The sequence below is a fragment of the Eschrichtius robustus genome, chromosome 9 (genome assembly GCF_028021215.1).
Source record: "Eschrichtius robustus isolate mEscRob2 chromosome 9, mEscRob2.pri, whole genome shotgun sequence".
Taxonomy (NCBI): Eukaryota; Metazoa; Chordata; class Mammalia; order Artiodactyla; family Eschrichtiidae; genus Eschrichtius; species Eschrichtius robustus.
The window spans coordinates 67,678,730-67,695,960 of record NC_090832.1 but is presented as its reverse complement, the minus strand read 5'-3'; positions in this window follow the sequence as shown (position 1 = coordinate 67,695,960).

The following is a 17,231-nucleotide window of genomic DNA, read 5'->3' as shown; positions in this document are numbered from 1 at the left end:
CCCAAGCCCAGAAACCCATTTCTCCAATGAACATCCGTATGATCTCGGCGGTCACACAGTAATCAATCATCCGTTCATTCCCTTAAAAAAGGACACCAAGGCACAGCCTTGAAGACCCCACCTGCCATGGGAATCATCTTGGCACTGACCTGTTTTTGATGGGCCAGAGAAAGGGGTGGGTGACCAAAAAAAGGGTAGGGAGACAAGAGCATGGGGAGACTTTTGTTTCTTGTTTCCTGAATGAGTGTCCAAAACCTTAGGACTAATAGGATCATTTGTAGGATGATCGGCCTGCCTTGTTAGCAGAATGGCTTTAGACTCTGCCACTACATTTGAACTCAGGGTGACTTTCCACTGGGAGAACAGGTTGTCAGCATGTGGCTCTTGTAACAGGACTGGGGAGGCTGCATACCTGGGACTGGACTGGTGGCGTGCCAGGTCCTGAGCTAAACTGCACTATAACTTAATGCAGAAATTGCCATTAAGAGCTCCCCAGTTGGCCATCCAGCCTAGAAAGCAAGGCTGTGGCAGGCAAGCCTCCCCAGCCAGGAACAGGATGTGTGATAGGCACCCTCACCGCCCCGAGACAGAGCAGGATGTGACGGGTCATTTCCTGCCGAGGGCAGTCACCTTGTGAGGCTCAGAGCACTAAGCTCTGGGCTACCCCGGGCCTTGGACTTGCCTAGAACACATAGTTTTATAGATACATATACTTACGTGTCTGTGTATATTTTTTCCTTCTTCCCTTTCACACCTCTGACTCGGACTTGGGTGGTGGTGAGAAGAAAGGCTTGTGTGAACCAGAATGTATGAACAATGCACGTGAGAGCTGCCCGGTTCCCGGAGGAAGAAAGGGCTCCAGAGAGGGTCCGGGCAGCTGGGGCAAACTCACGGAAAATCATGGAATTCCACAGTCGAGGCCCAGAGGAAGTAGATAGAAACACAGATTATAGCCATGGAAGGGCCTGGAGGATATTCATATCCCACCCCACTGTCTCAGCAGGTGGGGAAACTGATGCCCAAAGATGTTAGAGAGGAAAAACCTTGTTCTTCAGCAGCTCAGCTACAGTAGATCAGACCCAAACTCATTTACCTACCTAAGTCTCAAAGTGACAGACTTCAGAGAATATGGAGGAATTAGGAAGACCTTTATTCTTGTTTAGTCAGAATAAAACAGAATGTTATTGACTCCTCCAAGGCAGTCTCCAATTGTTAGGACTCCCTTTACCCCTTCTGAACTGAAAAGGAGCCTCCTCTTTTTCCTTCTGTGGGTGGGGAAAGGTTGCGGTGTTTGCCTTCAGGCTATTTGTGATAAATCGCGTGTGAATTTTATCCTTAAGGCTTTGGGAGTGGACTTAGAACCTTAATTTGTGGTTCTGAGTGTTTCATTCTTGGTGACTTTGTATTATTTTGGGAAACCCTAAGAGAGTGGGTTGGCCTTAAATACAACCTCTTAAAATGGCTTGGAGGACTAGTTTGGGTACGTCCGGGCCGCAGAGCTGGGACCTGCAGGAACACGTTTACAACTGTGAGTCTTTATCCTCGAGGGTTATAAAACATGCCAGAGGATTTCCTCCTATTTTGTAAACCCACTGGGTCAATAGCTCCTGTGTTAATAGTTGAAAAATATGTATATATACAGGGAAATCTCCTTAATTTGGGCTAATATCAAGGAAAACCGCCTAAATTAGGAACAGAACTGATCGAATGGAAAAGTTGAAATAGAAGGAATTAAAAAAAGACAAAACCCCACTACTCTGTTCTCTGTAGCTACACCTTTGTTTTTGTTTGGTTTGGTTTGTTCACACTGTAGTGTATGCAGAAGTAGATGTTGTACTCATGAAACTTAATGTCATGTGTTACCTCGATAAAAAATAAATTTAAAAAATTTTGTAAGCGTGGTATCTGCACAGTGCAATAAAGCAAAGGGCAATAAAATGAAAAAAAAAACCCACCCCAAATATGTACATATATTAAAATAAGGTAGGTACCAAAATCTTGTCAGTAATGTATTCAACCCTAGTGCACTTCATATTTAGCAGAGGTTCAGCAAGATCTTTGGTATCAATTGTTTGAAGTACAGGTGTTCTGAAATGCTGAAAAGCCAGTGTTCTTAAATAGTGATAAAATACCTCTTCACTCTTGCTAATTAAAGAAGAAACTACCACTGTTACCATTATTATTGAGTGATTTTTTATTCCTATAGGTGGACCTATAAAGTAGAATATTGTAAATTCCAAATCCTTCTCACAGTGTTTGGGAATTTTCTTGAGAGACTATTCACATGATATCCAACATCTGAGACACTCTTGCTTCTCACTCAGCAGCTGACATAGGAAATGTGCCTTTTTAAAATTAATTAATTAATTAACTAACTAATTTATTTATGGCTGCGCTGAGTCTTCGTTGCTGCATGAGGGCTTTCTCTAGTTGCGGCGAGCGGGGGCTACTCTATTGCAGTGCGCGGGTGGCTTCTCTTGTTGCAGAGCATGGGCTCTGGGCACGCGGGCTCAGTAGTTGTGGCACACAGGCTCAGTAGTTGTGGCTCGCGGGCTCTAGAGCGCAGGCTCAGTAGTTGTGGCTCACCGGCTTAGTTGCTCTGCGGCATGTGGGATCTTCCCAGACCAGGGCTCGAACCCGTGTCCCCTGCATTGGCAGGCGGATTCTTAACCACTGTACCACCAGGGAAGTCACAATGTGTCTTTTTTTTTAAAGGGAGAAAAATTACAGATTCTCTTGGAAAATAAATAATGGATGGAATAATAAAGGGAACCACACTTCTGAACTATCCCTTGGTCTTAGTTTTCACCTGGATGTAGGAATACATTGAAGGCAGTATGCTCCCATAAGTAGTCAGATTGAAAAATGGAAAATCTGGAAAACTTCGAATGCAAAAATAATGCCTCGATTGTTCCATCAGCAAAGGAAAGTCACTGGATTGCTCCCACCCGGTGTGATTCTCCCTCCTCCGCTTCTGATTTCCCCTGTGACCCACGACATCCACCGACCGGGAGGGGAGCAGGGAGCTGGGGCTTCTCACCCTCCCATGTCTCAGCCAAATGTTCCTAGGAGGCATCATCTCCTCAGCGCTATCCCCATTAACACCTTTGTCTAAAACCGGTATGTTTTGTTTGAATATTGTTTTAAAAATAGCTGGCTCTAGAAGAGATATTGGCCTTTTTAGAAAACTGCTTCTGGCATGAACCAGATAATCTGTGAGCCTGAGCTCTTTGAGAAAGCAGTGTGTATCAGAAAGCCGGCAGTAAAAGCTATGGTTGCTAAGGGAACAATTGAATTGCTGACACGGAGACATATGATGGGACTGAAAACTCTTTTTTCTTCTCCTGCCACACGGAAAAGAAAGCAGATGAGTCAGAGGGACTGGTAGACGGTCCTTTCTGCCTGTTAAGAAAGCTAAACTGCCAGAATTGCCTGTTAGCCTAAAGGGAGAGACTAGTGGTGGTTAAGGTTGAGAAAAGCTGAGAGCAGCTGGAAAGTTGGGGATAAGTTGGTGAACGCTGAGGCTGAAACTGTGACTCAAAGCGTGCTGAAAAGAAAAAAGCCACCTACTAATGAGACTCACGTTAGGCTGTAACAATGTGCGGAAGGCTTAATCATATGTAGATATATTTCTTTGAACACCATCTCCTAAATACTTTGAAATGTTTTTTGATTGATTCATTCACTCCTGTACCATTCAATTGCCATTTTTGAGAGCCTGTTGTTTGTTTAAACACCTTTTATTGAGATAAAAATTATATACTTTAGGGCTTCCCTGGTGGCGCAGTGGTTGAGAATCTGCCTGCCAATGCAGGGGACATGGTTCGAGCCCTGGTCTGGGAAGATCCCACATGCCGAGGAGCAACTAGGCCCGTGAGCCACAACTACTGAGCCTGTGCGTCTGGAGCCTGTGCTCCGCAATGGGAGAGGCCGCGATAGTGAGAGGCCTGCGCACCGCGATGAAGAGTGGCTCGCCGCAACTAGAGAAAGCCCTCGCACAGAAACGAAGACCCAACACAGCCAAAAATAAATTTAAAAAAAGAAAAAAAAAAGACCTAAGGAAGAAATACATGGCGAATATCTTTCTAAAAAAAACCAAAAATTATATACTTTAAAATTCAACCATGGTAACTTTGTAGTTTAATGATTTTTTAGTAACTTTATAGAGTTCTGAGTCATTCCTCCCATCCAGTTTTAGAACTTTTCCATATGGACAGAAAGTTCCCTTTTGTCTCCTCATAGTCAGTCCTACTCCCAGCCCCAGGCAACTACTGATCTGTTTTATATCTCTATAGATTTGCCTTTTCTAGAAATTTTATCTAAATGGAATTATGTGATCTGTGGTCTTTTGTGTCTGGCTTATTTCATTTCATGTGATGTTTTTGAGATTCATCCATGTTGTACCAGATATAAGTAGCTCGTTCTTTTTTTAAAATACTGAATAATGTTCCATTGTATAGCTATAACACATTTTGTTTATCCATTCACCAGTAGGTGGACATTTGGGTTGTTTCTAATTTAGGGCGATTATGAATAATGCTACCATTAACATTCATGTGCAAGCCTTTGTGTGGACATCTGTTTTCATTTCTCTTGGGCACATACCTAGGAGCAGAATTACTAGATCACACGATAAGTATATGTTTAACTTCTTAAGAAACTGCCAGACTGTTTCCCAAGTGGCTTTACCATCTTATACTCTCATCAGCAGTACATCAGGGTTCCAGTTTCTCTACATCCTCTCTCTGTATTTGGTATTATAAGTCTTTTTGATTATAGCCATTCTAATGGGTGTGCTGTAGTATCTCATTGGAATTTTCAATTGCATTTCCCCAGTGACAATGATGTTGAGTGTCTTTTCTTGTCCTAAATGTTTGCGTATTAGGAAAAAATATTTTAAATAATAGAATTTTGAGTGGAAAATACGAAAACCAAAAAAACAATGAAGGAAGGCACATGTCCAGATATTCTCCATCAGAGTTTATAGGACAGTGTTTCTCGTTGCAAACTACTTGCATCAGAATCACGCAGAGTATTTTTTTAAAATGCACATGCCCCCTATCCTGCAGAATCTATACCTGAGTAGGGGTTCCAGAGCCTACATTTTTAACCATTCCCCACCCCCAACATTGGGTGATTCTTATGCACACTGGAGTCTGAGAGCCGCCACCCTAAACCCAAGGCATATTTGCTCACCTGGTGACCATTACACTGACTGCAGGTTCAGGCGTCAGTACTACCTGAGGTCCCTAAGAAACAAGTAGCCTTGGAAGAGACCTTGGACCCAAGCATCATGAACTCCATGTGTAAGCCTTCAGGAAAACCGTCTTTCTGACCCTAAACTTCTTGTGCTGGAAATGGAAAAATTGGAATTCATCACACACAATATACATAATCCTTGTGTGCTATTACTAGGCAAGGAATTGCAAGGATCTGGTTTCCACCTCCTTTATAAGGTGGACTGGAAAAACACAAGAATGCATGTGGGTTAAGTGCACAGAGTTCAAATATGAAAAGTCTCCACCAAAATCACGAAAACACTGGCCATTTTTGACCAGGATAACTCTGTTTTTATGTCATTTCCAAAAGGAAGCCTTTATCGTCAGTTCAGCTGAAAACTCCTCAGTAGATGGCTTCCATCCTTCCTCTCCGGAGTGTGAGTCTGGTGGTCCAGGTTGGATGCAAGCGTCTTAATCAGTGTCACCAGTTCCTCAGACACTCACCTGTTAAGGTTGACTGAACAAAAAGGGCTTAAATACTGCCCTTGGACTCAGGGTTCGTTATCATTGCTAGGTCATGCTTTAATGCATAAATTTGTAAGCACTATTGCTATTACCCCCCGAATAAGAACAAAAACCCAAAAGGCCATGGCCAGGCTTTGGGAGGATATTTCCCTTGAAAAGGAAGGTTTAGGACTCAAAGGGATGCATTCTCTGTACACCATGAGGATGTTGTAAAGCAGAAAACGTTAATAAAACCATCAGAAATGAGGTCAAAGAGCTTAACGTGGAGGTGGGGCTGACGGTCTGGAATCTTACCAAGAATCTGCTTTTCTTTCAATAAAGGAAAGGCTAAAAAGGGACTCTTCCCATCTGAACTTCAAACTAGTTTTAAATACATTCAGGAAAAAAATTTATACACACAGCAAACCTCCCACTCAGACACCCTCCCACTGGCTGGTAATTCTCTCTGAATGGTCTGTGGTGGCATCCTGGGCACCATGGCACTACTCTCCGTGGCTCTGGGGACGTTGAGCACACGCACGTATGATGGTAGGACGGGTCATTGTGGGATCCTTTCCCTCCAAAAGGTGACTTAGAGGCACTGTGAACAGGAATTGCTTTGTAGGAACCCAGAAATGCAAACATTTATGGAATTACTAGGCACAGATTACTTGGCACTGCAAATTGGAACAATTAGCAAACCTTTGTAAGGAAGGAATGTTGAACGTGCAACAACTTGAGAATGGAATAAAAATGGACCTATTATTCTTTGACTCAATTAAGCGCACATAATGTATTCAATATGCTTTTGCCAAACCATATATTTATCTGTGCTGTTTGAGGGCGAGGGTGGGGCTACTTCTAAGCGAGACCCATTCATACCAGCCCTGCTCCTCACCCACCATGGAATGGAAGGAACTAGTGGTTTCTGCAAACGGATGAGAACTAGCCTGGTCGCACAATATCTTGTACACAGGTAAAATGATGCCAACACACTGAGTTATTTTTCATAATAGTTACAGATTTTTATAGGAATTGGCGATAGAGAAAGGGACCATCTGAAATAAAGCCATTTAGGAATGTGACTTTTTTCCCTTCTACCTAAGTCCAAATTATGGACGTACTCTTCCCTGTATTCACCAAGATGGTAAACTAGACTCGCCTGTTGGAAGTGAGCTTTAAAATTGGCACACAATTAGAATTTCTGTTCTACTAAAATAAAAATATCAAGTGGCCTGTCAATAATTTTACATCTCCAAAGGGCCAGGAAATCCTTTTCTAATTTGTCTATCCATATTATTTTAAAAATGTAACCCGTATATGTATTACTAACGAACGACCACCCTCTGGGGAACGATTAACCAGTGACTGAAAGCCACCATCAGAACTCGAAGGGACTGTAAAGATGATCTAGACCACACTCCTCCCCTACAGGTTGGGCAAACCCTCATCTTCTGACTCTTTGTCCAGGCCTGGCTCGAAATCACTGGTCTCGAGTATGTGCCAGAAACGGCATTGGAGGGCTGGAGTGGGCTGCCCAGCTGTCCTGCCTGGCCTCATAGCAATAGTTCAACAGGGACTTTTTTTTGGTATTACTTTCTTCTATCACCTCTTACTCTGTCTCCTTCTATGTCTGCATTTTTTTTTTCCTTTGAGACTCATCTTTGCTGTAATGCAAATACTTGCTCTTATTCCAAAATAAATTTTTCTGATTCTTGGAATACACTAGTTGGCCGTGTCTTGGCATTATGTTTATAAAGTTGTTTCTGTTTCAACTTTGAATATCTTCCATGTTAGGACTCTTTCTTGGGGCGGGGGGTAACTTTTAAATTTTGAAATAATTTCAGTATTTCTGAAAAGCTGCAAGAATAGTACAAAGGATTCCTATATACCTTTTACCCAGATTCTCCAATAGTTGACATTTTCCCGCATTTGCTTGATCATTTTCTCTCTGCATAGATACATATTTATTCGTTTTTTGCCTGAACCATTTGAGCGTAAGTTGTAGCACGATGCCCCTTCACTCCTACATCATTCAGTGTGTATCTTACTATGAAAAGTATTGCACTTCAATGCTGAAAAAGGAAAAAGCAGATAAGCAAAAAGAAGAAAATTAAAATCCATCTGGAGTCTTGCTACCCAGAAATAAACATTTTGCCGTATATTCTTCCAGTTCTTTTCTATGCATATATTCAAACTTTTTACCCAAATGTGACATTAAACATACAATGTTAAGCCTGTTGGAGTCTACATAGCACAGTGGGCGAGCTCTGGTTCTGGAGTCGCCCTGGGTTCAAATCCTGTGTGTACTACTCACTATCTGTATTCATTTCCTGTGGCTGCCATAACAAATTACCACAAACTGGGTGGCGTAAAACAACAGACATTTATTCTCTCATAGTTCAGGAGGTGAGAAGTCTGAAATCAAAGTGTCAGCAGGGCTGGTTCCTTCTGGAACTCTGAGGGAGAATCTGTTCCATGCCTCTCTCTGTGAGCTATGGGCGGCTGCCAGCAACCCTTGGCGTCCCCCGGCTTGTAGACACAGTGCTCCAGTCTCTGCCCTCCCTCCTCTCTACCCCCCCCCCCCGTAGACTTCTGTCCTGTGTCTCTGTGGGTCTCAAATTGCTCTCTCTCTTCTCATGTAAGGATACCAGTCATAGGTGAATCCAGGGTGACTTTGTCTTTAGATCCTTAATTACCTTTGCAAAGATGCTATTTCTAAACAAGGGCACATTCTGAGGTTCCAGGTGGACATGAATTTTGGGGAGACACTGTTTATCTCACTATATTAGCACTGTGTTCATGGATAAGGAATTTTACCTCTCTAAGTGTAAGTTCCTGGGGTTATTTTAAGGACTAAATGCGATAACACACATAAAGCTAATACATAATATCCAGGACATGGTAAGCATGCAACAATTGCTAGTTATTGATTGTGACAAAAATACGAGTATAACATAATTTATTCAATCAATAACCTATCGGCTATTTAGATTTTTTCCCATTTTTTGTTATTATAGGTAAACTCCTAATAAATATCCTTGTGACTTTATTTTTGAAAAATTTTTTACATATTCATGGTTATTTACTGAGCATACATTAGGCGTGGTTCCCAAAATTCTAAGACTTTTGAGGTCCCGAGTCCTTTCTTGGGCTGCGTGGTGTTATGATTGATCTCCACTGTCCGTTTGGGGAAATCATCTTTGGTACAGCAGTCTGGGGACCTATCTTAGTTTTCCCCAAATTACCATTCCTGGAAATACACACTGAAGATCTGACAATGTGGGTGCCTGTTCACTAATGATTCTCCTCCCGATGGAAACGCAGCAGGGCGTGGGAGGAGACGCACAGTGGAACGTGTGTCCCAAGGGCCACAGCTGGGCGGGGAAGGAGTGGTACCAAATCTGAAGCTCAGTCACTGGATTCTGCAAAGCGGTTTTGAACACTCAGGTAGACGGTAAACCACAACAACTGTGGCAGGAAAACAGCCCACCACAGACAAAAGCCTAAAGCTCCAGCTGACACTCTGGTGCTCACGTCTTACTAAGAAATTGCTGAGCAGTTCAAAGTTCTGGCTCAAAGCCCTCACCGCACATCGAGGAACCGAGGGGCCTTCTTTCGGGGGCGACCCTCGGGCCCCAGGTGATTCCAGCCCCTCTCTCCACCTCCTCCTGGGCACAGAGGTGAGGCCGTAGGAGCAGGAAAAGGAAAGGCCCTACGCACTGTCCCTGCTGTAGCCAGAGTACTTTGGTTTCCAATGTGAATTGTGTTCTTTATGATGTCAGAATGCAGAGAGGGTCACACAGATGCACCAGCGAACCAGGTGAGAAATAAAGTGACTGAGGGCCATCCACTAAGGCCCTGGCATTTGACAGTTTCCCCCTGGAACAAACACACAAACCTTTAGTCAGCTTCTTTTGACCACAGTTAGAACATATTGCCAGGGCAGGCGACCACAAATGGTATTTAAAACCAGCTTGACGGTTTTGGGGGGAAGCTAAGTCAGAGAAATGCTCCCCCATCACACACACACACACACAAGCCCAGCCTTACCATACCTCCCACGAGAAACTATTTTTCTTTTGATTGACATTCTTTTTAAAATAATGTTTGAAATAGTTCTCAAAAGTCATGAATTTGAAGCTGAGTGGGTCTACCTGAAAAACCTATATTTAGCTTTGCAATGGGGTTGTGAAAACTTGTTTTTATTTTGATTGTTGTGGGTTTGCACCCCTGGAGTTTCGTTTTGACTTTTCGGGTTAAATGAGTTTCAAAATGAAACTCATCCGATTGTCAAATTTTCCCCCTTGTTTTAATTTAAAAACTGGAGGCTCTCTTATTCCAGAGGTTCTGACTATTAGTGTTTCTCCAGAATTCCTCTCCTTTCTCTGTAGCAAGCTATTGCCCCTCGCCTGCGTGTTTAACACCTCTTTTCCCCCTTCTTAATGCCTTTAAAACAAAGAGCTGAGGCCAAGGGAACGCCCTTGGTTGACGGGTCAAAAGAGCTGAGCTCATATTCTTGCTCGTGGGTGGCGAAGCAAACTTGATCAGATCTGTGCTTGTTTCCTCATTGGAGAAATGGGATGCAAATAAGATCTTCTCTCTCTTTTTTAGGGTGCTGTAACCAAAAATCCAAGTTGAACTTGACTGTCAATTAAGGAACACTATCCCTCCTAAGTAAAAGTTGTTATTATAGGGAGGGATTTTATATCAAAATGTTTTTCATAAGCATTTGGAGCCTCAGGACCTGATGTTGGAAGCTGCGAAGTGAATTGCTACGCCCCCAGAGAGGTACAGCCTCAGACAGTTACTCTGACTGGCGAAGAGAAGAATGAATTATTAAGCCAACCTGTGAAGAGAGAATCGACATTCTATACTTTCTCTATTATCATAATTTATTGGGATTACTTTTTTAATGTCTGTTATGCTTTATACAAAATAGTTAATAAGCTACAACTCTATTCATCTTATATTCATGTCCTATTGCTGCTGTAACATATTACCATAAACCGAGTGGCTTTAAACACAACATAAGGCTTCCCTGGTGGCGCAGTGGTTAAGAATCCACCTGCCAATGCAGGGGACATGGGTTCAAGCCCTGGTCCAGGAAGATCCCACATGCAGCGGAGCAACTAAGCCCGTGGGCCACAACTACTGAGCCTGCGCTCTACAGCCCGCAAGCCACAACTACTGAGCCCACACTCCACAACTACTGAAGCCCACGCACCTAGAGCCGGTGCTCCGCAACAAGAGAAGCCACCGCAATGAGAAGCCCTTGCACTGCAACAAAGAGTAGCCCCCGCTCACCGCAACTAGAGAAAAAGCCTGCGCATAACAAAGACCCAACACAGCCATAAACAAACAAACAAACAAACAAACACACACAACACAAACTTATTATCTTCCAGATCTGGAGGTCAGAAGTCTGAAAGCAGTTTTCCAGAGTAAAATCAAGTTGTCAGCAGGGCAGTGATCTTTCTCAAGGATTCAGGGGAGAATCTGTTTCCTGCCTTTTCCAGCTTCTTACGGCCGCCTGTATTCCTTGGCTTGTGGGCCTGCATCACTGTGACCTCTCATAAGAACCTCAGTGAGTACATTCGGCCCACCTGGATAATGCAGGATGATCTCCCCATCTCAAGATCCTTAACTTCATGATGTCTGAAAAGTCCCTTTTGCCATGTCAGGTAACAACATACTCAAGGTTCCAGGGATTAGGATGTTGGCACTTTGGTGGGCCAGTATTCAGTCTGCCACAAGGTACAAAGGCAGGGACCCAACCTCCCAGCCCTCTGTTGATCCAGTACTTAGCACACACCCACATTGCAGCAGACACTTGATTACTACGTGTAGAATGAATGCAGGAGGTTATGCCTGCTCTTGGCAGTTCTACTCATTAGATGCTTATTGAGCACCTACTATGAGCCAGACCTAAGGGCTGCAGAGCTGTCTAGGGTCACAGACAGCTGAGGAGAAGACTGAAAGGGGCACAAGTGAGCCCTGGGTGTCCAGAGCCCGGGGAGCAAGGGCACCGTAGCAAGTCCGTTTGTACCCTTGCAATTTCTTCCTTTAATTATTGGCTGCTGTCTTATCTAAGCATTCTTTGAATACATCCCCTTGGCAAATGTGATTAATTATATTCAGATTTCTTTCTTTATTTCTAGTTTTTCCCCCCTGGGTCCTCTTCTGATGTGTTAAGGAATTTCTACTGGGAATTATTAAAAGAATCAGTGATTAAGTCCCTGCAGAACCTCCCCATCCCCACCATGTGCCCCACTCAGCGAAAGCTCAGGTGGCTCAAAGGAGGTCCAAAGTGCAGCTCAGAAACACAGAAGAGGTTAAATGGGTTTTCTGAGCCAGCCTGAGAACCTAAGCACTGTAGCTCATTGGTTTTATGTGTAAATGTATTTCAAATTTCAACTAGAGCTAATATACGTGTAACCTTTCAGAATACAACCCGTTAGCAAGTTATAGCCTGTCAGCTCGCGCACCAGTGTCCAGAACCTGAATCCCCTGACTCAATTCAGGACAACTCAGGTGAGTTACAGAACACCATGTGGTTTAAGGCCCTTCTACACAAGGTCTTCTGGGGTTTGGAAGGGCTGTGCAGGCCTTCTAAGGAAGCAACCCCGTCTCCTGTCTACCCTAGACGTGACTTCTGCATTTCTCCCCTTTCCCCTTGCTCTCCCTCTAGCAGTCTGAAACGAGCTAGAGGATGAGCAGCCAGCTTGGAGGAGGTCAGCAGGAGGCTGCAGATAGAGAACTCCAGAGGCTGCGGCAGCCGTGAAGGACAGAGGTGGGATATACCAGCTGCTACTGGCAGCCACCTCTACACATAGGTCACTCCAAAGGTCAGGCCTGTCTGATATTTGCAAACCCACATTTCCTGCCACGCTCCCAAGTACACCAGGCGCCTGCAGAAATCTACACTCACCCGTTTCTGAAAGGTTGATGCGTCCTCCCAGAGTTGGAAGGGATGCCTCTGTGGTTCAAAAGGTATGAGCTAAATTGGGAACACATTTGGTTCAAGTTTAGTCTTGAAAGCTTCTCCTCTTCAACTTCTCACGTCCTATTAGCTGACTGCACTCCTGAGCACGAACGGCTCTGTGCTGCTGCCCTTTTGAGGGTGGATGTGGGAAAAAAATAGAGTGCTAATCCCACACAACTGCTTTCAATTCTGCCCACGTGGGTTGGGAGTAGGAGGGCTGTTCACTCCGAATCTTTCTACACAGTTTTCAAAACCTGCATTTTTCCATGCTAACATATCTCTGCTTGTCGGCATCTAATTGAGTTCACACACACACACACACCCCTTGTGTTCATACACACTATTTTCTCAAAGGGAGGAATCAGCAAGCGTGAGCCGGGATGACCACTAGATGGCAGTATATGAAACACTCCTAAGGTGCTCAGGGGAGCGAAGTTTGAGGACCACCCAGAGCTGGGGTTCCCAGATATTAATCTGTAAAATTTTTTAATGAAGAAGAAGAAAAGGGGAGCGCTCTGTAGGTCTGTCAAGTTTTTATTTTTCCGGGGAACATTATTAAGATATAAATCAACTTCCACTGCTTCCTAAGAGAAACATTTTAACCATAGAGAAATAGGAAGGGCAGAATCTCAAAATTAGGGATTGTCTTCTCAATGTAATAAATGTCGTTTTATGAAAAACTCACCACATTGTCCTGTGTTCTCATTTTCATGCAGACCCGTGGAAGAGTCATCATGATCAAGCCTTTGGGAAATAACCTAGAGGAAAATGTGCCATTCCAGAGTGAAATCAAGATCCTCGCATTATCTTACTTCCAAACTGATCCTAAGACTTAAGTAGGGTTTCCATCTGGAGGCACAAAGGAGAAGCAGGGATTGCCATTCAGTCAAGCTGGGTTTGATAAAAGGCACTAGGGAAGCACGTGTCTAGACAAGCACATGGGCTACCTGCCCCCATGTTGGCTGCATTGCTGTTGAACTACCTGCCTCATGGTCTAGACTACCTCTGTCTTTGCCTGTGTCAGGCCAACCTCGCCTTCGGGATGGGCCCTGTCTAGCTGAATGTCGCTGAGCCAGGCCTCTGGGGACTTCCCGCCAGTCCCAGCTGGGTGGGCATCTTTGCATCTTGCTCTACCTCATCAAAGAATTTGCACTAGAACCCGAGTCCCCTTCTGTGGCAGAGCTGGGGTGAGACACTATACATGGTGAAAGAATGTGCTCACCCCTCACAGAGCGACACAGATGGTAGGCTTTCAATCCGAGAGACCCTCATGCAGATTCCATGGCTTGGATAGATCACTTCCCCTCTCTAATCCTCAGTCTCCTCATCTGAAGGTCGGGATCATGATGACATATACCTCTGTTAGCCACTGTCAGAGTAAAGGAGGTCATCTATAGTTAAGTGTATAACACAGTGCTTCCTGTGTGCTCAATATGCATTAACTAATATGAATAATATAATTAATTTTGGTGCAGGGTGCTCGTTTCTAGAGTTAGGCAGGCTAGGTCACACCCCAAAGATGCCCTTCTTTGCAATGAGAATGTTACACACTGCATTTTGGGAGAAATTAGCTCACCACCTCTGAGTCTCTGATTTCCTATTAACAGCACTTAACTCTGTAACTGGTCGCAACTGAAAGTGACCAAGATGTTACATAGCCTGAGGATTTGGTTTTGAGGCACAGAGCAGGAGACCTGGAATTTTCCTTCTAGGATCCCGGGCAGCCCTGCTTACTCAGAAGGATGGCAACTACTTAGTATTCAAAGGGTGGGCAGCCCCGTTAAGCATCTCCGTCATTCACTAATTCTACTTAATTCAGTAGAAGGTCCCACAGCAGGTATGTCTATGCAGATAGAGCAGCCTCTGGTGAGGTTGGAGAGCACAGAGAAAACTCCAGATAATCAGACACACTGAAACTGATACCACGACACAGGAGTTGTGGGATGACTCATCCCAGCCTGGTGTAGGAAACTCCACTTGTCACCGCCCGGGATCGTCATTGGTAAGGGGACCCTGGAAGGCTGTGCTTGCACTGCCACCTAGTGGTTACAAAAAGCAAGACTCAGTCTGGGAAGGATTCTGGACCCACAGACAGACCCACCTGGGCAATGATCACCAACATCCTCCTCACAGAAATGTTATAAGTTGAACATTTTATTCACAGATTTACAACCCAATTTCCTAATTTAATTTTATTTAATTTGATCACCCCGACCAAAGCACTGAAACGCTGTGACATTCAAGGTAGGGGCAAAAGCACCAGCCTAGGAGTCTAAAGGCTCGTTTGAGTCACTAGCTCACTGTTCAACTTTGGGGAAGTGGCTTAAATCTTCCATTTTCTCTTAGAAAAATGGAATCTAACAATACCCAGGGTTTAGGCGGCTGTGAGGTCTGAGTGTGAAGCCCCTTTATAAACCATATGGTGTTCTCCCCTTTCTAGCATCCTGCTCCTGCGTCCCCGGGATTCTGCCTCTTTGCATCCCGATGCCCACATCCCCGTTTCAGTAAAACCTGAAACCGTATCAGCCAACCCCTCTTCTCCCCCAGGAAGTGGAGGACCCCTCTCCCTTAGTAGTGCTGAAAATAGAAAGCACACAAAAACCAAACAAAAACAAAAAATGGGAAAGATCCAGCCCCGGATGTGCTTATGGGACAGTTAACAATGAAAAGAGTCAAGGGAGACCCCTGCCATTCACAGCCCGCATTACCAGGAGAAAACTTCATTCAGAGGGCAACGCACACCCTGAGGTGCACACCCGGACCCTGACAGGTCATGCTGCGTTTACACAGAGTGATGGCTCCCCAAGCAGAGACAAGCAGAGGGTTCTGCTTGTTCCCCAGCCTCAGCCCTGGCCCTGGGCCTGGGCCTTCCTGCCTGACCTGGGTGGAGGCCTCCTCAGAACCACTTCCTGCTCTGCTCAGCCCTTCTCTGATCTCTGAAATTCTCCAGGGATCTGAGATTCTGCACACCTGAATGGGCTCCCCTAGCTCAGCCCCCTACCCCTCATCTTCTGAGGGGCTGGCTGGGCCTCACTGTGTGTCCTCCATCCCCAGCTGACCTCTAGGGCAGAGGTCTCCAAACTTGATGATGAGGCACCCCTATCTGTAAAATCATTTTAAGCACACACCTCACTATGAATATTGATTTCAGTATATATATGCACTACTGTATTAATACATCATGTATATTATAGGACTTCCACAAAGACAGATATTTTAAAAGGATGAGAAATTAAAATATAATGTATATATCATCATCACGCCTATGCCCTGGAGTGGGTGCGGCCCCACGGGCTTAGGTTTTTTAAAATATATTTGTAAATATTCCCTACGAGCACAAAACACTTGAAAAGTTTTAAAAATTAGCTACAAGTATGTTTACAGACTCAACTCTCAGGAAGGATTTTGAAACTATCACTTAAATACATCTCCCAAACTTTGAAATAGAAATAGGATATATGAGGTGGACCCTCTCCTGAAGCCCCATCATGAACGCAGAGATGGAGGAGACCTCTGCCAGGAGGGGAGTCAGGCATGAGGAGGAACCATGATTCTCTTCGCAAATTACACCTTCCTCATCAGCCATCTCAGAAGACTGCGGCCATGCACGGTGAGAACCTCGGACACAGAGGCCAGCTTTCTTGCTTTGTGTTCCAGCATCTTCTGACTCTCCTGAGAGGACTCTTGTCAGGATTTGCTGAAGTAAGAGGAGCAGCCCTCCAGCAGCTACTAGACACAAGTGCTACTGGTTCATGTACATACATTGTGCCATTTAATCCCCAAAGCCATCCTGAGAGACAGGTGCGCGCCCTGCACTGCAGAGGGAAGCTGAGCTAGGAGAGGTTAGGTAATGCCCTCAAGGCCCCAGACGTAGAGTCTGCCTGCTTCTAAAGCCCCAGACTAATCGTACAAGTTCACAATAGTCAACTTTTGATAGTAATAGTAATATAAAATAAGTTGACATTTATGGAGTGCTTAATCTTTATAAAGGCTTTACTGCTGCATTTGTTCCTCACAAAAGCATTATGAGTTGATTGTATTATTTAAAAAGGAAACAAAAACTTAGTGAAGTTAAGTAATTTGCTCAGAGTTGCCAGTTCTAGAAACTTGTGGAAATGTGATGTTTGACCTCAAATTTGGAAACTGTAACCTCTACCTCCTTGTCCAAGTCAGTCCGGCTCTGCTGACTGGGAAGTGGGAAAGCAGGACCCAAACAGCAGCATTCGGGGTTTGCTGAAGGGTTTCTTCCACAGCTGAAGATTTCCTGGACCGGGAGGGGTTACATCAAGCAGGATTAGTTTGTCAGGTTGGCCGAAGGCCAGACAGAGCTGGGACTCCCTGCTCAGAGTCTATGTGAACCTCTGAACTTCTGTTTTCTTGCTGTGAAATGGAGGGGCTGGACAAAACACTCCCCAAGATCTCCTGACCTCTGACTTCCATGGTTCTATGATGGAATATGGACATTTTTGTGTGGGGAAGGGAAAGGTCTGAGAACAAAGATATGCCCTCCATTTAACAGGGAT